The sequence below is a fragment of the Magnolia sinica genome, chromosome 2 (assembly GCF_029962835.1).
Source record: "Magnolia sinica isolate HGM2019 chromosome 2, MsV1, whole genome shotgun sequence".
Taxonomy (NCBI): Eukaryota; Viridiplantae; Streptophyta; class Magnoliopsida; order Magnoliales; family Magnoliaceae; genus Magnolia; species Magnolia sinica.
The window spans coordinates 58627432-58654659 of record NC_080574.1 but is presented as its reverse complement, the minus strand read 5'-3'; the positions used below and the strand labels follow the sequence as shown (position 1 = coordinate 58654659).

The following is a 27228-nucleotide window of genomic DNA, read 5'->3' as shown; positions in this document are numbered from 1 at the left end:
TCACACATGGGGTTGCAGCAGATCATCCCATTGCTCCTGATACTGTTCATAGATACCCAAACTATGATGGAAACATTCATCAATTTAGTTTCCATTCATTGCATGAAGCTCAATCGGAAGAAGAAAAAAAAGATCGCTCAATTCTAGGCCTAATTGGTGAAACTGACCTGAAGATGATTTCCAACAAACAAAGAATGTTAATTTTCTCTAGTAATTTCTTCTCATTCTCAACTAACACAGGTTATGAACTAAGAGCAGTGCTATGGACATGGCAGAGTTCTTGATAACAAAAAAAATCACCAGCATTAAAAGCCTGAAGTATATAATCAAGCCACTCCACTTTCGTCCCCAAAAGACTTTTTATCTGCAGTCATTTAGAAAGCAAACTAGGTATATATACAATATCCAATTATCCTTGTTTGTCTACATATTGCATAAACATGAACATGTTACATATGAATACATAAAAACATCTAAACCTACATAAATGGGCTATGCATAAATGCATGTGGACCTATACAAGTTTATACATACATACAGAGAGAGAGAGAGAGAGAGAGAGAGAGAGAGAGAGAGAGATCATGGATGAATATGTACTTGCATAAATAAATACAACAAAAAATAGAGCAGTTCCCTCTCTATCCGACCATGCATTAAATTATACATTAATACATCATCATGCAAAATTGCAAATGTATCTTTTCACACGTAGAGATGGTAGAAAAAAAAAAGAAAAAAGAAAAAAGAAGAAGAATGAAGGGCATGCAAGTAGAAATCAAACTGATTACAACTAAATAATACAAGTGGACAAGAAAGAAGTAAAAAAAGTAGCTAGTGCTAATTGAAACTCTTACCACAATGCAGTGTAAGAACTTCTTCGATTCCCCAACCTGTCTAAAGGCCTTAAAAGTTGAAACCCACACTGCGAAGAACCCATAACCTATTCCAACAAGAACACTTCCAGCGATACTATGAATTAACCAAAGACCAAACAGTGGGGGCAGAGCAAACAGGAAGGAAAATTTGAGAGCCGCATCAAACCGTTTAGTCCTGTACAACCGATCCGTCAATCAGTGGACCCTCTTAAATAGGACCTTTCATCCTATTGTTGAGAACACCAACCCAAGAATGCTACATTCATTACATGATTCTGTTTTGTCTTCTGAGTTTCGGCCCAATGGCTTATTTTGGCAGAATCAGTTTAGGTTGTATGTTCTCACGACTGTGATACTTCTAAGCCAACACGAACTGACTATTTAGGCAGCATTTGGATGCATTATCCAATAAAATTGCAATAACAAGTTCAATAAAGTGGAAATGACCAAATTGCAATTAGTTAGTATTCATATTCAATAAAGTAAAGTAGAAGTTTGCTATTAAAAGCAGAAATAAGTAACTTGGATATCTACTAGGATGACTTTAGAAAAACATGGAATTGGAAGATGTGCAGAAATGAATCTACTCGATGTGCAGTCTTATGAACATATAAAAACCTGCCTCCATACACTTAGCCATACTACACAGACATGGAATAGGAAGATCCCCGCCATCCATAAAATCAACTTACTTTGTACCTGCCTTCGCCGAGAAAGAAGGACATATTCTCAACTTCTAATCAGATGGGCCATGCATGTATTTTGAATGTAGGCTGTTTTTCATTTCCTTAGATGCCATTTTGATGAACCGCCTACCACACATGGATGCCATGCTTGTGAGTAAGTAGTGTGAGTAAAAATCCAAGAGTATCTTTAAAAAGCCATTGAAAAAAAAAAAAAACCCTCTGAGAGACTTAAAGCAAAAGTCCCATTGGAAGCAGGAATAAGTAGACCAAAAAATAAAAGAAAAAGACCAATGAATTTTCTAGTATTATTGGCAAATCAAATCACTTACTTGAAGAAACATAAGTTTGAGGACAACACCCAAGTTCTAACATTCATGCATGGTTATTGGAGTGAGAAGGTTCTGCGTCTTAGCATATACCAGCCCCAATACCATTCCTGTAGTGGCAAAGGCAACATAGCATATGTATGAATGGAGTTGAAGCATAAAAAAATAACAATAATTTTAAATCAAAGGTGATACTGCCATTGACGTGCCTTAACTCAATAATCAGACTGGTACACTCATCAAGCAAAGGCAACCATGAACATGAAATTCACTTCAAAAGAAACTTGTCAAGTACAGAACATAAAATGAAAAACCCAAATCATAAAGTACATTAATAAAATTAAAAAGAAAAAACATCAAATTGCATAGAGTTAGGGATTTATTGTAACGCCCTGAAAATTGGGGGTCGAGCATAACTCAGCTCCAAGGTTTCAAAACATCACTTATGCAACATATTTAATGATGGATGTATGTTGGCTGTATGAGTTCATAAAACATGGAATAGATTAAGCCAAACTGCAAACATAATTTAGGGATAAGTGAAAGACGCAAGCGAAAGACTTAAAAAAATATATGTGTACATGTGCAAGTCCCTGAAATACGTATACATGCCAGGTCATAATAACAAGTGTTGCTTTCAAAATACAAGTATCAAAAGAAATCGTTTATTACAAGAAAACCCAAAATCCCTGCATATGAGGACATGACTCACATGAACCCGCCTGAGAACTGCATAAAAGAAAATACGTCCTCATCATCCTCGTAATCCTGCTCTGCCTCAGGGGTCGCGTCATCATCTGCAACTAAGACAGGGTCTGGTTGGTGTTGAAACACTGTCCCAGAATGCGGGAGTGAGTGATCAACTCAGTGGAACTATACAGTAAAAGTTAACATGTTATTAAATCAATCAAGCAGTAATGATAAGGCAATACAATTAAACACGTCCTAACTGCCCTTGTTAATGCAAGGATGTATGTAGGAATGATGCATGCTCTCGCCTGCACTCCCTCAGCGTCTTCGTCTTACGGTACGCATGACAACCTCCCGCAGTGCCAACGACTCCTACGCACATGCAATGCGATGCATGAACATGATTACCAAGTTGTTATTAGTCCTTTTCATGTAGTAGGATTGGGAAGCTAAGGTACCTTCCTCATATCAATTTCCAAACAGTGATCCATTCTAGGGTTGTCAGTCCTAGACAATCTCATACGATCATAAGGTTTTAGGTCACTGCAAAGGGCTCGTCACCAATCAATGCATGCCTATCATATCTTAGTTACAACCCTAAGGCTTGTCGCCTCAATGCAGTAGCAAGGTATGCTCGAGGTCACTACAAAGGGCTCGTCACCAATCAATGTAGGCCGACAGCATGAATATAGTGTCCCATACCACCATAATCGGCTCACGAGTTTTGTATGCTCACTGGTCACTACGGGGAGGCTCGTCACCCCAGCATAGGCCAACAGCTCGACCACGGTGTCCCATACCACCATGCCCGGCTCATGGGTCCTAGCGGATCAAAGTACAACGGTTAACGGGATTACATCGGTAAGTTTGATACCCTAGATTCAAACAATAACGTCCATACATGGTGAACATACATCGGACAATCGGGTTACTAGACGAACTCGACTAGCATGAGCGCACGTTGAGTTGAACGACATAGAGTGCGCAAACACTCTCTGTGGCTAAACCACTGCCGACAACCCTAATACGACTCGATTTTGTCAAACACGTCTTGCATGGTGAAAACGATCTCGACCATGTACGCAAGGATTGTTTCCGATTTCCTGGACTATTCCATAGTCCCAAACATGTTCAATTATAATAGAGATTCATAATAACAATTTAGAACAATAATGGAACAACAATTCTATGCATACAATATGGAAGCATGTGGTGAATATCAAGTTAGCATGAATTACATATAAGTAGTGCTTGAAGTTAAACAACAAAGAATGTAAATTTTATGTAGGAAATCATACACATCAATAAGAGAGTTGAGAATCTCTTCTCAATGCCCATAATAGGTTAATATATTACACACATAACCATTTAGACATTTCTACAAACACTTAGACTACATAGTCCAACATACATGATGTATGTTGGTGATAACACACATTTGGACAAATCCTTTCGCCAAGGAGTTGACACACATACAACTAGTACAAGTACACGACGATTAATCATGACAAACACAAGTTCATATTTTATACGTATACGATACTTCCTACATATACATAGAATATACAAATCTCAATATAACTCATATATATCAGGAATGCAAAATAAACATCACAGTTGGCATGTGAAATTGCATCAATAACAATAATAAACCATTACCCAATATTGAAAGCCTTGAAAACCATAACCTATACGAATATAGTCCGCACCTTAAATTAGAAAAACACAATAGATCCGATTCAGACGATAAGTCTCTGTCAACGGCGACTAGATAACCTAAAGCAAGAGTAGAAATGAGCTACATCAATACTTAGACAAGTCTAAGCTCTAAAACAGACTAGGGTTTGATTAACTTACCCAAGAAGGAACTTAGAATCGCCAGAATAACGATTCAAAAGTGATGGTTTAGGTACACAGAGTAACGAGAAAGAATTTCAAGATGATTCACCAACTTCTCTCTCACTTTCTCTCTCACTTCCTCTCTCTTTCTTAGCTAGGGTTAGGAAATTCGTATGGAAAAGAGAGGGAGGGTTTTAAGGTCTTTATATAGGCTTAAAATAGATGAAAATAGCCCCAGGGCCAAGGTATACTTAGGTTATAACCAAATCAGGCATATTTTGATCCAATGGAACACTTCTGGTGGTCTTTTCTCCACGTACGGTCGGACTTAAGCTCACTGACCATGGATCTTGGTCAGGCTGAGTTTTCGTACCAATCGGATTTACAGATCAGCCGTGGTGGACCACTCTTAATTCAATGGTCATCGAAACTCGATCAGGTCCACCGACACTAGGACATGCCTGGGCCATCTTCCCTAATCCGAAGGTGAAATTGGGTCAAAATCCAACGGTCAGAGTGCTTAAAATCGTCGTGCAAGCGACACAACTCAGATTTCATAAATTATATTTAATTTCTCAACTTTCTCACACTCTTTACTCCGGACTCAAGCAAATCAACCTAGGACATCATCTGGACTTAATTTTTAAGGTGATGGTCAAGCCCAACAAGATGACTAAAATTGTCTAAGATCGTCGCTATCGAACTTTCGACGCGCGGTCCAAGTCCGATATAAAGTTTCCACGTACTCCCAAAAGCAACTGGACTTAGCGTTGAATCCTAGATTTCAGGGTAACATAGCGTTAACGATTCTACAAGTTTTGAGTCCTGCAGATCAAATTTAAAGTGATTGATGCTAATTTCACAAGCAATTGAGTTTAACGCTAATTAACCCACATAACTTCTAAGGAAAAAAATAGAGGTATTACTCGAGTCTTGGCATGAAATTTTTCGAGTCATTACAATCTACCCCCCTTAAAGAAAAATTTCATCCTCGAAATTCGTACCTTCTCATACTCCTCAAGGATTTGAGGGTTAGCTCTTTCTGACCTTAGCTTCAGTCTCCCAAGTAGTCTCTTCTTCACTATGATGCGTCCATAATACTTTCACAAGAGGGATAGCCTTGCTACGCAATACCTGCTCCTTCCTGTCTAGGATACGTGTCGGTCGTAGTACATATGTGGCATCCTCGCTCAACTGCACCTGCTCCCAACTAATAACATGTGAAGGATCAGGAATGTACTTCTTCAGCATAGAAACATGAACTACGTTATGCACGCCCGTAAGTGGTGTGGGTAAAGCAAGGCGGTATGCTACCGCTCCCACTCGATCCAGTATTTGAAATGGACCATTAAATCGCGGCGTGAGCTTTTCCTTCTTACCGAACCGTAGAACTCCCTTCATAGGAGAAACCTTAAGAAATACATGATCTCCAACCTCAAATTTAAGCGGTCGCCGCCTCGTATCAGCGTAACTCTTCTGCCTGCTCTGGGCTGTCAGAAGTCGACGTCGAATAATGTTAACTTTCTCTGAAGTCGCCTGTACCAACTCTGGGCCAATCAAACTACGCTCACCAACTTCTGCCCAGCAATGCGGTGCTCTACACGGGCGACCATACAATGCCTCGTAGGGAGCCATGCCGATACTCACCTGGAAGCTATTGTTATACGTGAACTCTGCATTAGGGAGATAATCATCCCAACTGTCCTTGAAATTCAAAACACAAGCTCGCAACATGTCTTCCAGAATCTGATTCACACGTTCCGTCTGCCCGTCTGTCTACGGATGAAACGCGGTGCTGAACTTCAATTTCACACCCATTACTTCTTGGATACGAGTCCAGAAGATAGATGTGAATCGCGTGTCTCTGTCAGACACAATCTCCAAGGGAACTCCATGCAGACATACAATCTCCTTGATGTACAACCTAACCAACTCATCTGCAGAGTTTGTGACTCTGATCGGTAAGAAATGAGCTGACTTCATCAATCGGTCGATGATCACCCAAATAGAGTCATGTCCCTTCTTCGTTCTCGGCAACCCTAAAATAAAATCCATAGAGATGAAGTTCCACTTCCATTCTGCTATGGGCATGGGCTGAAGCAGTCCAGGAGGTCGGCGATACTCTGCCTTGACCTGCTGGCACGTGAGACAATGAGATACAAACTCAGCAATGTGAACCTTCATGTTGTCCCACCAATAGGATCTTCTCATATCTTGATACATCTTCGGGCTAACTGGATGCATCGCAAGCTTAGAATTATGGGCTGACTCGAGAACCTCCCGTCTCAAGTCAGGACTGTCTGGGACACAGCCGGCCACGATATAGTAGGCCCCCATCTAAACCAACACTCCACTCGGAGTCCTCATCTGTACCAACTCGCTCTCTCATCTTCACTAATAGCTCATCATCTGCCTGAGCTGCAATGATCCTCTCGTCAATGAGAGGCGGTACTCGAATGTGTGCGATAACCCCATACGGCTCTTCCACCGTAAGTTTCTGCTCAAAGTCTCGCACAAACTCTATCATGTCCCATTCTGCTTCATTAGCGGAGCCGCAAACTCAATAGCCTTCTTGCGACTCAACGCGTCTACCACCATGTTTGCCTTACCCAGATGGTAAGAAACATCGAACTTAAAGTCTTTCAATGTTTCCATCCATCGGCGTTGCCTCATATTCAAGTCACGCTCCGTGAAGATATATTTAAGGCTCTTGTGGTCGTAAAAGAGCTCGAACTACTCTCCGTAGAGGTAATGTCTCCAGAGCTTTAATGCGAAAATGACAGCTGCCAACTCCAGATCGTGTAGGGTAATTTTCTTTGTGTTTTCTTAACTGTCTCGAAGCATATGCAATCACCATGTCCTTCTGTATAAGGACACAACCCAGACCAATGCTAGAGGCGTCAGTATATATCGTATACTTAACCTCTTGCTCTGGCAATACTGGCACAGGGGCAGACGTCAACTTGTCCTTTAGCTCCTAAAAAGCTATCTCCGCCCTCTCATTCCAAGCAAACTTCAAATCTTTTCGTGTGTACTAAGACAACGGCCTGGCTATCTTCGAGAAGTCTCGAATGAAGCGTCGATAATAGCCTACTAGACCCAGAAAGCTTCTCACCTCAGTAACCGAACCAGGCTGCTTCTAGCCTTGTACGACAACAACCTTAGCGAGATCGACAGCTATCCCTTCCTTGGACACCACATGTCCTAAGAACTTGACTTCCTCTTTCCAGAAATCACATTTCTTGAACTGCGCAAAAAGCTGATTCGTCCTGAGAGTATCCAAGACCGCTCTTAAGTGCTCCTCGTGCTCTTCCCAACTCGTAGAATATATCAAAATGTCATCGATAAAGACAATGATGAATCAGAACAAGAATGGCCGAAACACCCTATTCATCAGATCCATGAACACGGCCGGTGCGTTCGTAAGACCAAACGACATCACAAGGAACTCATAATGGCCGAAGCTAGTCCTGAAAGCGGTCTTCTGCACATCCTCATTCTTGACGCACAACTGATAATACCCTGACTACAGATCAACCTTCGAAAACTTCTGTGCCCCCTTCAACTGATCAAATAAATCATCAATCCTAGGCAAGGGATACTTATTCTTCACGGTCACTTGATTTAACCTGCGATAATCTATACATAATCGCAAGGAACCATCTTTCTTCTTAACAAATAGGACAGGTGCTCCCCAAGGAGACACACTAGGCCGAATAAAACCCAGACTCAACAAGCCATCTATCTGCTTCCTCAATTCCTCCATTTCACTCGGAGGCATACGATAGGTAAGCAAAGAAATGGGTGTCAGACCAGGTATGAGATCGATAGTAAAATTAATCTTGCGCTGAGGGGGTAATTCAAGAATCGACTCAAACACATCTTCAAAATCTCGAACTACCGGTGAGCTTTCAAGCGCCGAACTAGCAATACTCTCCAACAGAGAAGTATAATGACTAAAACGAAAAGGGTAACTGACCTGAACTAGGAAAGTAAATGTCTCGCCCTTAGGTGCATGGATTATCACCAGCCTAGCTTCACAATCAATCTCTACTCGCATCCTCGTGAGTCAATCTATACCCAAAATGACATCGTAATGGTATAGCAGTGCGACAAACAAGTCAACAAGAATCGATCTGCTCCCTAGATCAATCAAACAACCTATACACCTCTTGGTAATATCAGAGGATGTCCCTGTAGCAGTAGTGAGCGTCACTCCCTTCATAGTAACAATGCCTAAACTCAGGCGCTTAACTACCGCATACGATATAAGAGAGGTAGTGGACCCTATATCCACCAACAAAGAAATGGGAATACCTTGGATGTGAGCTATAACCTCAAAGGATCTCGGTACCAAGTCAGCCACATGCGCTTCAGCTGTAAGCGCGTGAACTCGAGCCTGCTGTGGATGATTTGGCGGAGGAACCATGGGCCGCTGAGGTGGCCTGAAGCGAGGTACAGGAGGTCTGAAGGATGGATGAGCTGGCGCTGAACGAAGGGGTGGAGGAGATATAATCTACGGCATCGGACGGCTGATCCTCTGTGGTGGAGTAAATCCTTTGTCCCTCATTCACGTAAAGAAATTACGATCCGAATGCCCCATCTTCCCACAGTACGAACAGCGAAAGTCAGAACACATCTGCTGAGTGGGCGGTGCTGCACCCCTCAGAGGAGAATCTGCTCGTGGCCTCTTGCCAAGAAATGGTGCACTAGGAAAGTCAAGTCATGGTCGGGGAACCATAGGTGCTCGCATATGGGACGACCTGTCCCCGTCCTGCTCAGCTTGCAGGGACATGCTCACTAACTCAGCATAAGAAGATTGCTAGCACAACACATCTTTGATCGGATCTCAGGCCTCAACCCCTCAGAAAAATGCCGCATCCCCATCGGCTGATCACCCAGAAGCAAAGGAGCATATCGACCCAGATCAGTAAACCGGTTCTCATATTCAGTCACCGACATCCCTCCCTGACGGAGGCGAAGGAACTCACTCTCCTTCTCGTGTCGATACGTAATCGGAAAACACTTCTCGTGGAAGCGTGCCTCAAACACCTGCCACGTCCACTCATACCCTTCCACAACTGTGCGGAGAACACTGTCCCACCATAAACTGGCCTCCTTCTCAAACATGAAGGAGGCAAGCTCGACCTGCTCACCCTCAGAACAGTGCAGCGGCCTCAGCATCTTAGAGATGCGATCAATCCAGTACTTGGCCTTCTTGGGTCTATGAGAACCCGCAAATGTGGGAGGTCGTATGCGCTGAAATCATTCAAATGTGCCGCTCGCACTAGCGCTCCCAGATGGATGCATAGGTGAAGCAGGTGGAGTCGCCCCCATCGACTGAGTAAAGATGCCAGCCATGGAAGACAAAAACTGCTGCTGCTGGTGCTGCTGCTGCATCAGCAACATCATCTACTCAAACCTATCAGGAGGTGGAGCAGACGAAGATGTATACAGCGTCGACACAAATGCACGGTTCGGCTTAGGAACTGAAGGCATGACTGGTGTAGCCATGGGTGGTATCACAGGAGTCGGCCCAGCAGCGGGGCCAGTAGCTGGCTGAGAGTCCAGCCCAGCACCAATATGAGACGGGCCCGACTATGGATCCGTCTGGCTATCACCTAGGGGAGAAACCCCGGCCAGCGGCCAAAGAGAGACGGGCCGAAGTCTTCGAACCCTTAGGAGGCATACCCTACATTCAACAGAGGATGTAACCTGTGAGATTCAACATTCACATAATCCACTCACACAACATTTACATCACAACTCAAAGATAACAACATGCATTCCATTTAACAAAATTATCGCAATACAAGAAGTGCAGCATTACATAAATCGCGATAGAGAAGGCATGTGAACTAAAACATCTAAAGCTTTAAACAACAAACAACTCTCAAAATACTACGCCAACAATGGCTACACACAAAAATAAACAATAAACAGAGTAAAGGGCGACAACAACTACAACTACTCGTCAGAATCAGGAGATGGAGGAGGGGCACCCTTATCCTTCAAACAACACAGGATAGACTTTAGAATTCGAGACATCTTCTTAAACTTATGCTTCACGAGGCCTCGAAGATCCATGATATCCTGGCGTAGAACAGCCTGACCCTCCTCAAGCTGAGCAATACGGGCATCCCTGGCAGCCTAATCTGCGCTCTGCTCTGGTGCCACAGGAGGAGAACTCTCACTTGTGTCCTGGGCCTCTACCTCTTCCTTGTCCTACTCTTCTTCTTCTTCTATCTCTGCTCCACCTTCGCCATAACTCTCTTCCTCATCGCTCTCTGTCTCATCCTCACTTTCTTCAGGTGAGGCTTGTCGTCGACGAGGCCCAATGTCCATCTGATTTAGGGTCGTCTCATTAATGTATTGAACAGGTACCGACTTTTCTGCCCCAAGCCTATAGCCAAACTCATGTGCAAGCTTACAGATAAGTCGGCCAAATGAGAGCGATTTGGTCTTCCTATTCAAACAAGCGATAAGGATAATCTGACGCAAGATGTACGTTGGTGTAAGTGCTATAGTTTCTATCCCTCTTTGTTGTCAAATTTGTAGTGCCAAAATCACTATTATACTCTGTTATATATAACTTGCATAAGTGAAGCTCTCTCAAAGATCAACATTCATGAACAAGCTAAGCTCACAACAAGAAAAGCTCTCAAGTACAAGACTCAAGATCTTGAATGAAAGAACTGCTCACAAGACAAGACTCTGGAATGAAAGAACTGCTCACAAGACAAGACTCAAGCTGAACTCAAGACTCAAGCTGAAACTCAAGCCACTTTCAAGATTGAGTTACATGAAGAGTTCAACTACATCAAGACTTCAAGACTGATACTTCAAGGTCACTTGTTCCTAATGCTTCAATGTCCATACTTCATGATTGAGGTTTGTTTGACCATAGGTTGACCTTAGAAGTAGGTCATTTCGGATACATAAGTTGAATGTTATTTTTCATGTGATTGGTCTGTTCTTCGACTAGTCCTAGGCCTTCTTCGACTAGTCCTAGACTTGCTTCGACCAGTCTAAGAAATTCCTCGACCAGTCGTAAGTTTGTTACAAATTCTGGATAAAATCTGTTAGCCTTCGACTAGTCCTAGAATCTGTTCGACCAGTTGTAGGAACAGTGTCGACTGATCTTCGACCAGTCGTACAACCTTCGACTCGAAGTCCAGCGATGGTTTACAGGACCTACGACCAGTCGAAGGAAACCTACAACCAGTCGTAGGTGACCTACGACCAGTCGTAGGAAAGCTTCGACCAGTCGTAGAACGGTCAAAGCATATCTCGCTGGATTTTTTAAATATCTGTTGTTGCTTCGACTAGTCGAAGAGCACTCTAGACCAGTCAAAGACCCGATCTTCTCACCTATAAATAGTGCACGAATCTCAGAAGAAATTATCAATTTAATTAAAGTATTCAAGCCAATCTTCGTCGAACTTTTGAGAGATAATTCTGTGCTCCATCTAAGCTAAGTGTGCTTATTTAATATTCTCTTTCCTTAGCTTTATTTTAATTGATTTTGTTTCTTATATTCCAATCTGATTTGATAAAGAGGAATTATTATTCCCTTTCTTTGGAATCAAAATCAATTAAGGCAAGCCCTGTTTGGTTTAATTTAAAATCTATTAGAACTAGAACCATTGTAATCGAGTACTGGACATTGAACTTGGACATTCAATCATCTACTTTGATTTGGTTCTACCGGGCTGCTACAACGAAGGAGATTTTCAGGTATTTTACATATTGTAAATTCCTTTCTATTATTTTGGTTTCTTTCAAGATTTGCCAGAAAAATCTTGTTATATTGGTTATCTGAGGAAAGCCAGGAAAACTCAGAAGTGGGGTTTTTTTAATTGTGTAAGCCCACATACAAAGACACAATTGTAAGGGTTTTGGGTGAACCTGGGAAAACCTATTTTTAGTGAATGCTAATATCCCCTGTGTGAGGATATTAGGAGTGGAGTAGCATTTTGTGTGGCTGTTGTTTAACAGTTGGTGAACACACAGGCGAACCACTATAATCCCTTGATTTGTGGTTGATTGTTTTATTATTCTAATTTTTTATTCTTTTTGTGGGATGTATGTATGGTGGTGAATGTTGTAATTATTTCAAGCTTTGTGAGAATGTTGTAATAGCTTAGAATTTACTTTCTGCTATTCCTTTATAAGCTTGATTTTCAATTTCATTTGAAAGTTATTCCAGCAAGGTTGCCCTGCCATTTTTATGGTGTATGGCTGTCCCTAGAACAATACATCTTTAATTACAAGTTATTTCAAATCAGTTTATATTTATTTTTGTATTCCTCTTCGATTTGAGACTTGATACAAAGACCTTTCTAGAAATAAGGTTGTCCTACCATAAACTCTGTTTTTGGTGTAAGGTTGTCCTTAGAATAACGTTTGTATCAACCTCTCAAGATCTGAATTTTGAGGTTGTTTTTCTTTCTTACATTGTTATTTAATTTGGCTATCATTTTCTTTATTATTCCGCTGTTATAAGTTTTTATTTGGCATTGTCCTATTCACCCCCCCCCCTCTAGGACATATAGCTTGGCCTTTTCAAGTGGTATCAGAGCCTAATAGCTCGTTTTTTGGATTTAATTCCTGAGCTAATGATTTAAGCTATTTAAGATGTCAAATTTTGATAGCCTTTCAGTCACTAGGCCTCCACCCTTTGATGGCTCCAACTATGCTTATTGGAAAGCCAGAATGAGGATCTTCCTCAAATCAATGGATGAAAATGTGTGGCAAGCCACAGTGACTGAATGGAATCCTCCTATCATGGAAGTTACTGGGGTTGATGGTTCAAAATCAATGAAAACCACACCATATTACCAATGGACCACCCTTCAGAAAAGTGAGAGTAGTGCAAATGCTAAAGCACTAAATGCAATTACTTGCGCACTATCACCGGATGAGTTCAAAAGAATCATTTCTTGTGATACTGCAAAGCAAGCTTGGGAAATATTAGAAATGACACACAAGGGTACTACAATTGTCAAAAAATCTAAAGTCCAACTCCTCATAACCAGATTTGAAGAAATTCATATGGAGGAAAATGAAATGTTTATGGACTTCTACACTAGATTGAATGACATTGTAAACTCAATGTGGGGTCTTGGCGATAAAATCCCAGAAAGTAAAGTGTGTGCAAAAATACTACGCTCACTTCCTGAACGGTTCAATTCTAAAGTAACCGCAATCCAGGAACTTCGTGATACGGATAATATGAGGGTTGAAGAACTTGTTGGTTCTCTACAAACCTACGAGTTAAACTTTAAAGCTCCTAAAGGTAAATCTATCGCGCTAAAATCTTCTAAATGTAATTCAGAAGAAAATTTAGAAGATGATATGGCTCTTTTAGCTAAAAAATTTTACAAAATTTTCAAAAGCAAGAAAAGGGTTGATTTTCAAAAATCAAATGACAAAAAGAAGTTTAGACCCAAATTTTGAAAATCTTTGAAAGATAGTCAATGTTACAATTGTTAAGAATATGGGCACTTAGCAAATAAATGTCCTAAAAGGGACAAACCCAGGAAGAAGGGTATGTTAGCTACATGGGATGAATCATCTGATCCTGAAGGTTCTTCTGAATCAGAAGATTCTGAAACTGAGTCGGGCAATGAGGTCAAAGCTCTTATGACTCTAGCCAAATTCACATTTTCAGATAATGACTCTACAAGTGAAGAAAATCTGAATAGTGAATGTGAAAATGAAGATGATCTTCAAGACACTTACAATGCCCTATATAAGAAAAGTTGTAAAATTGCTGTCAAACTTAAACTTCAAAAAGAAAAGTTTTCTAAACTCAAAAATTATTTTGAATCGCTTGTTTTAGAAAAATCACAAATTTCAGATTGTTTTGAAAAATTGAAATGCGATTTGGAATTCAAAAACTCCCTAATTGTTGATTTAAAATCTGAAATTGAGAAACTTAAAACTGAAGTATCTTCTCTTCTGAGTTTAAAGGACACATGGAAATATGCCCAAGGTGATCCAAAGTTAGAAAAACTTTTATCCGGATCTAGAAAATATGGCGATCGATCCGGGTTGGGCTATGATAAAAATCTATCTCTTAAACAAAAGTATACTCCTCCTATGTTTGTTAAAGGAGAGTCCTCAAACTCAAAAGGGAAAAGTACTTATCAAGATTTTTCTAAAAATTCAAAAACTTTTCAAAAACCTAGAAACAGCCATGTCAACTTTAATCAGAAACGAAATCCACTAGCTGAAAAGATAGTTGATTTACTCAAGGAGCTCTTAAAATCTAACTCTACAGGTCATTCCTACAAATATACACAAAAGAAGACCAACTATGTTCCTAAACCCAAAACAGTTATGAAATGGGTTCCTAAAGTCACCTGCTTGGTTGCTCACACTGCTTTCAAAGCAACAAGTCATTCAAAGTGGTACCTAGACAGTGGATGCTCCAGGCATATGACAGGTGACAAAGCCTTATTCACCGATCTGAAAGATATGATTGATGGTTCAGTCACATTTGGTGATGGTAGCAACTGCAAGATTATAGGCCAAGGTACGGTTCAACTTTTTAATCTTCCCGTGTTTAAAAATGTTTTATACGTTGAAGGCTTAAAACATAACTTGCTTAGTATATCACAAATATGTGATAATAACCATAATGTTTGGTTTTCTAATCAAAGCTGTGAGATAATAAACAATAAGGGTTCTGTAATATTAACTGGACGTAGAACGTCTGAAAATTGCTATATTATTAGTGAATCCAGCTCATCTAATCAAACATGTTACATGGTCCATACAGACGAGACTGATTTATGGCACAAACGTCTTGGACATGTACATTATCGAAATTTATATCGATTGAGCAAACGAAAACTTGTAAGAGGTTTACCCAAACTTCAGAAATTAGATAAAATATGTGGTGAGTGCCAGATAGGCAAACAAACAAAGAACTCACACAAAAAGGTGAATTCAAATACCACATCAAGACCACTCGAACTTCTCCACATGGATCTGATAGGACCTACCAGAACGGAAAGTCGTGGTGGTAAAAAGTATATCTTAGTAATAGTTGATGACTTTACCAGATTTACTTGGGTAGTCTTCTTAAGGGATAAATCTGAAACCCTTGAAGAAGTAAGAAAAGTTCTCAAAAGGATTCAAACTGAAAAATCTTCTCAAATCAGTAAAATTCGTAGTGATCATGGATCTGAATTTGAGAATAGCAATTTTGAGAAGTTCTGTACCGACCAAGGAATATTACATGAATTCTCTGCTCCCAAAACTCCTCAACAAAATGGAGTTGTAGAAAGAAAGAATAGGGTGCTTCAAGAAATGGCTAATGTCATGTTGAATAGCATGAAGCTCTCTAAAAATCTTTGGGCTAAAGCAGTTAACACAGCTTGCTATATTATTAACCGAGTATATACTAGCAAAGATAATAATAAAATGGCTTACGAATTGTGGTTCAATAAAAAGCCTACTGTTAAATACTTTCGAGTTTTTGGCAGCAAGTGCTATATTTTACGTGATCGTGAAAATTTGGAAAAGTTCGATACGAAGAGTGATGAAGGTATTTTTCTAGGATATTCTTTAAACAGTCGAACTTATAGGGTCCTGAATAAAAGGACTGGTGTGATTCAAGAATCCATTAATGTTGTCATTGATGATCACTTAAACACACCAATCTCTAATTCAGATAATGATGAAGTACTAATCATTGATAAACTCGATACTTCATCGAATCAGACTGATTATGAGTTAAGGACTGTTAAAGATCATCCAACCACACAAATTCTTGGAAACCCTCTCACCGGTGTTCGCACCCGTAGACAACTTGAGGATATATGTAATTATGTATGTTTTACATCCCAAATTGAACCATCTAACGTAAAAGAAGCTCTGGCTGATGAAAACTGGATTGTTGCGATGCAAGATGAACTCAACCAATTCGTAAGAAATGATGTTTGGTATCTCGTACCAAGACCTAAAGATAAACACATCATTGGAACAAAATGGATTTTCAAAAATAAGTCTAATGAATGTGGAAATATAATTAGAAACAAGGCTAGACTGGTGGTACAAGGTTATACTCAAATTGAAGGGATTGATTTCGATGAAACCTTTGCACCAGTAGCACGTCTTGAATCTATCAGACTATTTATATCCATTGCATGTTTTAGAAAGATAAAGATCTATCAGATGGATGTGAAAAGTGCTTTTCTAAATGACAATTTACATGAAGAAGTCTATGTTGAACAGCCAATGGGATTTGAAGATTCCAAAAATATTGATCATGTATATCGGCTTAAAAAGGCACTTTATGGATTAAAACAAGCACCTAGGGCATGGTATGAGAAACTAACAAAATTTCTTTTAACTCATAATTTTCAAATGGGATCTGTTGATAAAACTCTGTTTGTTAAGAAACATAATGATCATATCTTAATGGTATAGATTTATGTTGATGATATCATTTATGGATCAACTTGTACTGACTTGACTACTGAGTTTGCAGATTTGATGAAATCACAATTCGAAATGAGCATGGTTGGGGAATTGACTTATTTCCTTGGATTGCAAGTAAAGCAATAACCTGAAGGAATATTCATTTCTCAATCTAAGTATGCCTTAAATCTAATCAAGAGATTTGGATTTGAGAATAGCAGGAATTTTGATACTCCTATGAGTACTACCCTGAAACTATCAAAAGACTCTAATGGTAAAAATGTTGATTTAAAACTTTATTGGAGTATGATTGGTAGTTTGTTATATTTAACTGCTAGTAGACCTGATATTTCTCTAAGTGTTGGTATTTGTGCAAGATATCAATCTGATCCAAAAGAATCTCACTTGATTGCTGTCAAGCGAATTATTAGATATGTCGCAAGTACTGTAAATCTCGGTCTCTGGTATCCTCATGAAACCAATGTTCAATTAGCTGGTTACCTCGGATCGATCGGCTGGTAATCTAGATGATAGAAAATCAACCAGTGGTGGTTGTTTTTTAATTGGAAATTGTCTAGTTTCCTGGTTTAGTAAGAAACAAAATTCTATATCACTTTCAACAGCTGAAGCTGAGTATATTGCAGCTGGTAATGCATGTACACAGCTTGTTTGGATGCAACGAATGCTAAGTGATTATGGAATTAAACAGGATTCTATGTTATTACATTGTAATAATTCCAGTGCGATAAATATTTCAAAAAATCCTATTCAGCATTCTCGTACTAAGCATATTGACATTAGATTTCATTATATAAGGGAATTAGTAGAAGAAAATGTTATATCTCTAGAATATATTCCTACTGAAGATCAACGTGCTGATATTTTCACAAAACCTCTTGATAAAAGCAGGTTCAAAAAGATGAAATTTGATCTTGGCATGTGCATTTTAAATTGATAATTTATGCCTTCTTGTATAATATTGTATATATTTGCTAGATTGTATTTCAATTTTTGTAAAATTTGCAAGTAAATTGAATTTTTGGAGTTTTTACGACCAGTCGTGAGTATACATGACCAGTCGTACTACGACCGGTCGTAGATACCCACGACCAGTCATGGAGCACGGGTTTCACTTCATATTGGGGATTTTTCACTTTCTTCCTCATTTCTTCTTTCTTCTCCTTGGAGCCGAACTTCGACTCGTCGAACCCATCCTTCAAGTTCTTCAAGGTTAGTGTTCCAAATCCGTTTTTCTTGCATATTTGTGTCAAGATTGCTTCCTTTTCTCTCTTGAAGCTTTCTATTTTGAAAATCATTGAGATTTGGGGTTTGGGTTGTGAAAAATCTGTTTTGAGCAAACCCACTTCTCAATCCTTTGCAACTTCCTATTTTATTGTAATCCTTGTTGCAAATGGCTTCTAGAGGTAGAAAAACTACTTCACGTGGTCCTTCTTCCTCCAGATCGACCGCTATCTCTAAGCGTCATCTTCTTGTTCCTAATGATGATCCATCATATGTTAGGGACATTAGATCTCGTAAGGTTATCGTTGAACATCCTGTTGATGTCAATCACATTGCTCCATTTGATATCCTTCCTATGCTTGAAGCTGTAGGTTGGACTAACTTATTGCATTGGGGTGGGCCTGCATATCAGTCCATTGCCCAATCCATGTTTACATGTATTAGTGCATTTTCACAGGATAATTTAACTTTTCAAATTTCTACTAGAGAAGGGCCATTTGACGTTGATCGTCATTTAATTTCAGCCCTTATGGAAATTTCTGTGAATGATGAGGGTATTCCTATTCATAATTTAGGAGTGGAGTAGCATTTTGTGTGGCTGTTATTTAACAGTTGGTGAACACACAGGCGAACCACTATAATCCCTTGAGTTGTGGTTGATTGTTTTATTCTTCTAATTTTTTATTCTTTTTGTGGGATGTATGTATGGTGGTGAATGTTGTAATTATTTCAAGCTTTGTGAGAATGTTGTAATAGCTTAGAATTTACTTTCTGCTATTCCTTTATAAGCTTGATTTTCAATTTCATTTGAAAGTTGTTCCAGCAAGGTTGCCCTGCCATTTTTATGATGTATGACTGTCCCTAGAACAATACATCTTTAATTACAAGTTATTTCAAATCAGTTTATATTTATTTTTGTATTCCTCTTCGATTTGAGACTTGATACAAAGACCTTTCTAGAAATAAGGTTGTCCTACCATAAACTCTGTTTTTGGTGTAAGGTTGTCCTTAGAATAACGTTTGTATCAACCTCTCAAGATCTGAATTTTGAGGTTGTTTTTCTTTCCTGCATTGTTATTTAATTTGGCTATCATTTTCTTTATTATTCTGCTGTTATAAGTTTTTATTTGGCATTGTCCTATTCACCCCCCCCCCCTCTAGGACATATAGCTTGGCCTTTTCAGTTGGCACACATAGCTTCTCTCCTTGCCCCACCTGATACAGGAAATCTACCATCAGGCGCGTACACTCGCTGTGGTTGCTCTACCTTGGATAAGCATTGAATGTGCACATGTGGTGAAGCAAGCGGAAGTCGTCCATCATGTTGGTAGTTAAAAGGCTTCTGTTCAGCTGCCACTCAACTAGACGACCATACAGGAACCGCGTGCGGTAATCCCTCTCACGCTCACTGCTCAAATTCTTCTCACTCGCATGAACCTCACCAAGCGGCACGCTCAGGAGTCGGGATATCAAAGCGACGTTAATCATGGCCTTCCGATCTCTTCCGCAAGGGATCCTGAACTGCAGAGGCTCCGGCGAAGGTTCCCGAATGTGGGCATAAAAAGTTTGAACAGTACCCACATTGGTGCGATATTCGCCCTTGAACAGGGGGCACCAACGGGCTCCTTCCAGGCACTTCAACAAGAGAAATTCACCAAATAGCTGCGGATCTACATGAGCCTTAAAAAGGACCCTATGGCCTTCATAGACTCCATGAGATAGCTCCGCCAACAGAGTTCTTCCAATAGGAGCTTGAGGATCAAGGTCTCGCCTCATCTGAAACTCACGGGTGGTAGTCGTGCTCGCGGCGGCACCTCTCGGCGTTCGTGCACTGGTTGGGCGACTAGGCCCGGCATCATCAACGGGCGCTCTCTTCTTCCCCATCAAAGAGAGAAAGGTGGAGATGAAAAATATGGCTGTAATAAACTCAAATATGGCCATGGAAAATGAGGGAAAAGAGAGAAATGGGAAGAATGGTAAGGCTCCCACGATTTTGAGACCCAAAGGAAAGATTTGGGTGCTCAAATGGAAAGGAAAGAGAAAGAAAATAGCAATGGAAATGGGTTTTTGAGCTGGGTCAGATGGGTGTGCACAAAAATGGAAGGAGTTTGGGGAGGGATTTTGGTGGGGTTTTTAGAGAAATTTTAAGAAAAGGGAAGCTTGGAGGTTGAGTTTGTGAAGAAAATAGGGTTTAGAAGGGGTTAAAATTGAGAAACCATGGAGGAGTGGGCCACACAAGACCCCACATGCGTCGGCCCGAGCCGGCCCGCTGGGCGGCTAGGGTTCGCCGAACTGGCGAGGTCATAGCTAGTCTCTGGACAGTCCAACGATGACTCGCCATTTGGGTGAGGTCCTCCTGGCCCTAAGCTTCCAAATGATGTGGGTCCCCCCTGGGTCCCCCTTGAATTGCCCCGATCGGGCCCTTAGTCCGATTCGACGCATACCGGGCCACTAGGAGTAGAATCTGATACAGATTCAAGTTTACAGACATTTTAAGGGCTGAGATGGGAAGATAAAGCATCTAAACTTGTCAATGAATGGTTTAGAAGAGATTTTGGGTCGCTGTGTGTGATCAGGAATGCACACAAATGTGATCTCAACGATCGTTTTCAATAAACTTTCGCCGATAGGAGTAACGGGAAAACATACGCAAATTCTACAATCAACTTGCACCCTCCTACACTAAGGTGGCGATAGCGTGCGGTGTGTGACCATAACCCAGGTCCGGTTTAATCCAAATCATGCTTTGATACCAACTTGTAACGCCCTAAAAATCGGGGGTCGAGAATAACTCAGCTCCTGAGTTTCAAAACATCACTTATGCAACATATTTAATGATGGATGTATGTTGGCTGTATGAGTGCATAAAACATGGAATAGATTAAGCCAAACTGCAAACATAATTTAGGGATAAGTGAAAGACGCAAGCGAAAGACTGAAAGAAATATATGTGTACATGTGCAAGTCCCTGAAATATGTATACATGCCAGGTCATAATAACAAGTGTTGCTTTCAAAATACAAGTATCAAAAGAAATCATTTATTACAAGAAAACCCAGAATCCCCGCATATCAGGACATGACTCACATGAACCCGCCTGAGAACTGCATAAAAGAAAATGCGTCCTCATCATCCTCGTAATCCTGCTCTGCCTCAGGGGTCGCGTCATCATCTGCAACTAAGACAGGGTCTGGTTGGTGTTGAAACACTGTCCCAAAATGTGGGAGTGAGTGATCAACTCAGTGGAACTATACAGTAAAAGTTAACATGTTATCAAATCAATTAAGCAGTAATGATAAGGTAATACAATCAAACACGTCCTAACTATTCTTGTTAATGCAAGGATATATGTAGGAATGATGCATGCTCTCGCCTGCATTCCCTCAGCGTCTTCATCTTACGGTACGCATGACAACCTCCCACAGGGCCAACGACTCATATGCACATGCAATGCGGTGCATGAACATGATTACCAAGTTGTTATTAGTCCTTTTCATACAGCAGGATTGGGAAGCTAAGGTACCTTCCTCATATCAATTTCCAAACAGTGATCTATTCTAGGGTCATCAGTCCTAGACAATCTCATACAATCATAAGGTTTTAGGTCACTGCAAAGGGCTCGTCACCAATCAATGCATGCCTATCATACCTTAGTTACAACCCTAAGGCTCGTCGCCTCATTGCAGTAGCAATGTATGCTCGAGGTCACTACAAAGGGCTCGTCACCAATCAATGTAGGCCGACAGCACGAATATAGTGTCCCATACCACCATAATCGGCTCACGAGTTTAGTGTGCTCACTGGTCACTACGGGGAGGCTCGTCACCCCAGCGTAGGCTGACAGCTCGACCATGGTGTCCCATACCACCATGCCCGGCTCATGAGTCTTAGCGGATCAAGGTACAACGGTTAACGGGATTACATCGGTAAGTTTTGTACCCTAGATTCAAACAATAGTGTCCATACATGGTGAACATACATCGGACAATCGGGTTACTTGACGAACTCGACTAGCACGAGCACACGTTGAGTTGAATGACATAGAGCGCGCAAACACTCTCTGTGTTTAAACCACTGCCGACAACCCTAATATGACTCGGTTTCGTCAAACACGTCTTGCGTGGCGAAAACGATCTCGGCCACGTACGCAAGGATTGTTTCCGATTTCCTGGACTATTCCATAGTCCCAAACATGTTCAATTATAATAGAGATTCATAATAACAATTTAGAACAGTAATGGAACAACAATTCTAAGCATACAATATGGAAGCATGTGGTGAATATCAAGTTAGCATGAATTACACATAAGTAGTGCTTGAAGTTAAACAACAAAGAATGTAAATTGCATGTAGGAAATCATACACATCAATAAGAGAGTTGAGAATCTCTTCTCAATGCCCATAATAGGTTAATATATTACACACTTAACCATTTAGACATTTCTACAAACACTTAGACTACATAGTCCAACATACATGATGTATGTTGGTGATAACACACATTTGGACAAATCCTTTCGCCAAGGAGTTGACACACATACAACTAGTACAAGTACACGACGATTAATCATGACAAACACAAGTTCATATTTTATACGTATACGATACTTCCTACATATACATAGAATATACAAATCTCAATATAACTCACATATATCAGGAATGCAAAATAAACATCACAGTTGGCATGTGAAATTGCATTAATAACAATAATAAACCATTACCCAACATTGAAAGCCTTGAAATCCATAACCTATACGAATATAGTCCGCACCTTAAATTAGAAAAACACAATAGATCCGATTCAGACGATAAGTCTCTGTCAACGGCGACTAGATAACCTAAAGCAAGAATAGAAATGAGCTACATCAATACTTAGACAAGTCTAAGCTCTAAAACAAACTAGGGTTTGATTAACTTACCCAAGAAGGAACTTAGAATCGCCAGAATAATGATTCAAAAGTGATGGTTTAGGTACACAGAGTAACAAGAAAGAAATTCAAGATGATTCACCAACTTCTCTCTCACTTTCTCTCTCACTTCCTCTCTCTTTCTTAGCTAGGGTTAGGAAATTCGTATGGAAAAGAGAGTGAGGGTTTTAAGGTCTTTATATAGGCCTAAAATAGATGAAAATAGCCCCAGGGCCAAGGTATACTTAGGTTATAACCAAATCAGGCCTATTTCGATCCAACGGAACACTTCTGGTGGTCCTTTCTCCAGTGCGGTCGGACTTAAGCTCACTGACCATGAATCTAGGTTAGGTTGAGTTTTCATACCGATCGAATTTACAGATCAGCCATGGCAGACCCCTCTCAATTCAACGGTCATCGAAACTCGATCAGGTCCACCGGCACTAGGACATGCCTGGGCCATCTTCCCTGATCCGAGGGTGAAATTGTGTCAAAATTCAATGGTCAGAGTGCTTAAAATCGTCGCGCAAGCGACACGACTCAGATTTCATAAATTATATTTAATTTCTTAACCTTCTCACACTCTTTACTCCGGACTTAAGCAAATCGACACAGGACATCATCTGGACTTGATTTTTAAGGTGATGGTCAAGCCCAACAAGATGACCAAAATTGTCTAAGATTTCCACGTACTCCCGAGAGCAACTGGACTTAGCGTTAAATCCTAGATTTCAGGGTAACATAGCGTTAACGATTCTACAGGTTTTGAGTCCTGTAGATCAAATTTAAAGTGATTGATGCTAATTTCACAAGCAATTGAGTTTAATGCTAATCAACCCACAACTTCTAAGGAAAAAAATAGAGGTAGTACTCGAGTCTTGGCATGAAATTTTTCAGGTCATTACATTTATAGCAGTCCAAAATATGACTAAGAACATGAAATTACCATTGAGAACAGATCCTGAACTAAAAGAAGGTACAAAATGCATTAATAGAGGAAAGAACCATCAAGATGCATATAATTAGGGATTTATGTCAATCCAAGAGACAACCATGAGTAAGAATATTAGCTTTGAAAACAAAACAATGAGCCAAAAACTTTTTTTTTTTAAGAAAACAAAACACCAAATTAGAAAATGCATCAATAGTAAAAAGGTAAGACGATGACATTGATGATATAGAAGGGTGGCAAAAAAGTAGTAACAAGGTAGAGATTTTTTTTATTTTTTTATTTTTTAAAATGCAAAGGCAAAAAACCACCAAGCATTCCATCATATATTAAGGTAGGAGTAAGCAGATGTAAATGCATAGGATAATGCAACTATTTTATAAAGATTATATTACTTGGATACGATAGTACTTAAGAGAGATAAAGATGCACATGCTAATTCAAGGGCTCCATATGCAAATAAATGAGTACATACCATATCTCTGACAAACGTGCCATCGATGGTGGGAGTTAGGCACGTCATGCAAGGCTAACATTCTCTCAAATCTTCTGCTCCTTGTTACTATACATACAAAAACAAGTTGTATGGTGAAAATTAACGGAAGTGAAATTCACATGAATCTATCAAAACAATGGAAAAAATCTATTTTTGCTATATTTTTTCTATGACTTAAACCCAAGTAAGAACTTGTGGAAGTGATCAACTCTATTTTTCTGGAGAAAGAACTAAGTCACACCTGAAACATGTATGCTTTGGGTGAGTTATAATGATTCTGGTCCATAGGTGAAACCGAGTTTTCGATTGTTCACAATATAACAATAAGTAATTGTTCGCTATTTCTGTTAATTCTTATCTTCAAGCATTGATTATGATGTTCTCAACAATTAAACATTAATGATGGTGATGTCCCATAGCTCATGTCTTGAAAAGGGAGCATGGGTTACTACTATCTATATGCTTAACTTCTATTATTGGTTATATCCATATGCTTATCTTAAGCCTTGAGGTTCATATATGTTACCCCAAATGTGCAGCTGCTTAATGGCTGGGATTGAGCCACTTTCTCAAGCTCTTAAGGGAATAGTAGATGGTCAAATATATATTTTGTTGATGCTGCAAGATTTGCCAGCTATGCCAAATATCAAGTGGATTTATCTAGCTTGTTTGTAAAGAAGGGGACTTATTCTTCTTTTCTAGAGTTACGCATAGAGCAGGGTCCCATTCTGGAAGAAGAAGGTGAGTTCTATCTCACACTAAAAGCCCTTTGCTTTCCCCATTTTAAACTGTTGTTAATGCAAAATACTAGCATCCAGGTGTTTCTATTAGTATCGTAACTAGGAGTGCTATAAGTTTAAGAGCCAGAGCATTGTAAGTTATAATACTCATGGTTGCTTCTGTCCACTTGGACAGTCTATTTGATTGATCTGAACTATCCATTTAGGTTAGAACACATTTCTTAGGCTATCATACAAAAATTGTTATGATCGGATGATCCAACCTATTTTTGATTTGACCTCATCTTCTACAGGCATCCATTTTTGAAGCCATGGATGGGATGGTTACAATTGCTGAAAAGTGTTTCATTAGAATCATAAGAAAACCATGATAGGAGCTAACAATAGATGTGTCAATTTGTTGATTGGACTTAATTTTTTCCAATTTACATCTTTGGCCATGTCACAAATGAATCACTTTAATCCTTCCAAAAAGAAAAAAGAAAAAAGAAAAAAAGAAGAAGAAGAAATGAAATGAATCACTTTAAATAAAATAAAAATACCTCATATGCTGAAAGGTGATAAATAACCACGTCCATAAAATAATCATTATGTTTCTCCAACTTATCACTAAATATGTAAAGAAAATAATAATAACTACAGGGAAGAATAAAAATTCTAATTGGTGAAACAAGATTAACATAGAAGCATATAAAGGTATGAGAACAAAATATAAAACCAGGATGCATATAAGACTATCTGCTTTTAGGGCTAAACCTATGTATGGATTGGACATGTACCTATGTGCTATGGTGGCACCTTTGTTGTGTCATGATTTTCCCTACCATGGATATCTAGCTTCATGGTAAGATGATTTGGATAGTCCTGCACCAAAAGAATGACTGTCAGTCCAAAAACCTTACAGGGCCAATACATTTTTTTTCTTTTATCAACAAATGGATGTCCCACTTGAAAGGAATTTGATTACATTCTGTTTGCATTTGCAATGTGCAAAATGGAGATTTCTGATATGGTTAGCCATAACAAAGCATTTTTCTGTTTACCCTTAGGCCATGATGAATGTTCATTTCTCACCAACAGCTCCATATCTCTTTCTATTGAATCACTCATAGCACATATGGACAACAGGGTTAAAACAACATTTTTATACAAGCACTTTCTAAAATTTCTAAGTGGGATGGGAAGTTCTTAAAAGATATCAAAAAACAAAAAATAAAAAATAAAAAACAAAAATAAAAAACAAAAACAAACACAAACACAAAAAATAAAGCAAAATTAAAAAAAAAAAAGAAAAAGAAAAAAAAAAGATCATGTTGCATACTGCAGACTGTAGACATCCAAATGCTATTTTGGGCAAAGGAAAAACCAATGTATTGGACCATCAAAACACTAAATTAAAGATCATGAAACATGCTAGCAATTATTAACATTGACAAGCCTGCACATATTACAAAAATGAATAAAGTGGGACTGCATCACATCAAGGAAAGCCCTTCAAAATGTACCACAGAACAATAACAAAAATACCGTAGTACCTTGCTACGACAAAAATATTCATGGCAAATTACAAAATCAACGGTTCTTTCCATACACAATTATTGAATCACCTCCCTTGATCATGAGACACTTTTCCCAAAACCATATCTTAGCAAAACAATTGAATTGCATAGGCATAGGATATTCTATTAGAACCATAATTTTATTTCTCAAAGCAATTGGTTGATTTTAATAAACCTTGGTAATTAATTGCATACTCATAGCATCTGTAAGAGTTTTGTGTTCTTATTGCCAAGCCCAAGCTTGCATAAAAGAGTGTTTCCTTAGCATAATAGCCAACATGTTAAGGCAACTCGTCCCTGCTCCCTGGGCTATATTTTCAATTGCACAAGTCTACGAATGCATTACGACTTACTTCAATGGTTACAGTTCCACATGTTTGGAGGAGGAAGCAGGGTATATACCTAAAGGTGGTGGCTGTATAACCATATATGCATGTTTTAAGCTTGCTAGTGTTGTGCATATAAAGCATGCACCTGCCCAACA

The 27228-nt window shown here is 39.5% G+C and overlaps 1 long non-coding RNA gene across 1 annotated transcript; it reads right to left on the bottom strand.

Annotated features, from left to right (window-relative positions):
- Positions 1–602: 602 nt before the first annotated feature.
- LOC131228949 (uncharacterized) lies at positions 603–27228 on the bottom strand. Its single transcript, XR_009163107.1, has 5 exons — positions 27147–27228; positions 25728–25794; positions 1891–1997; positions 1568–1687; positions 603–1050 (listed from the first exon to the last, which is right to left on the bottom strand). It is a non-coding gene; the product is annotated as an uncharacterized LOC131228949 (long non-coding RNA).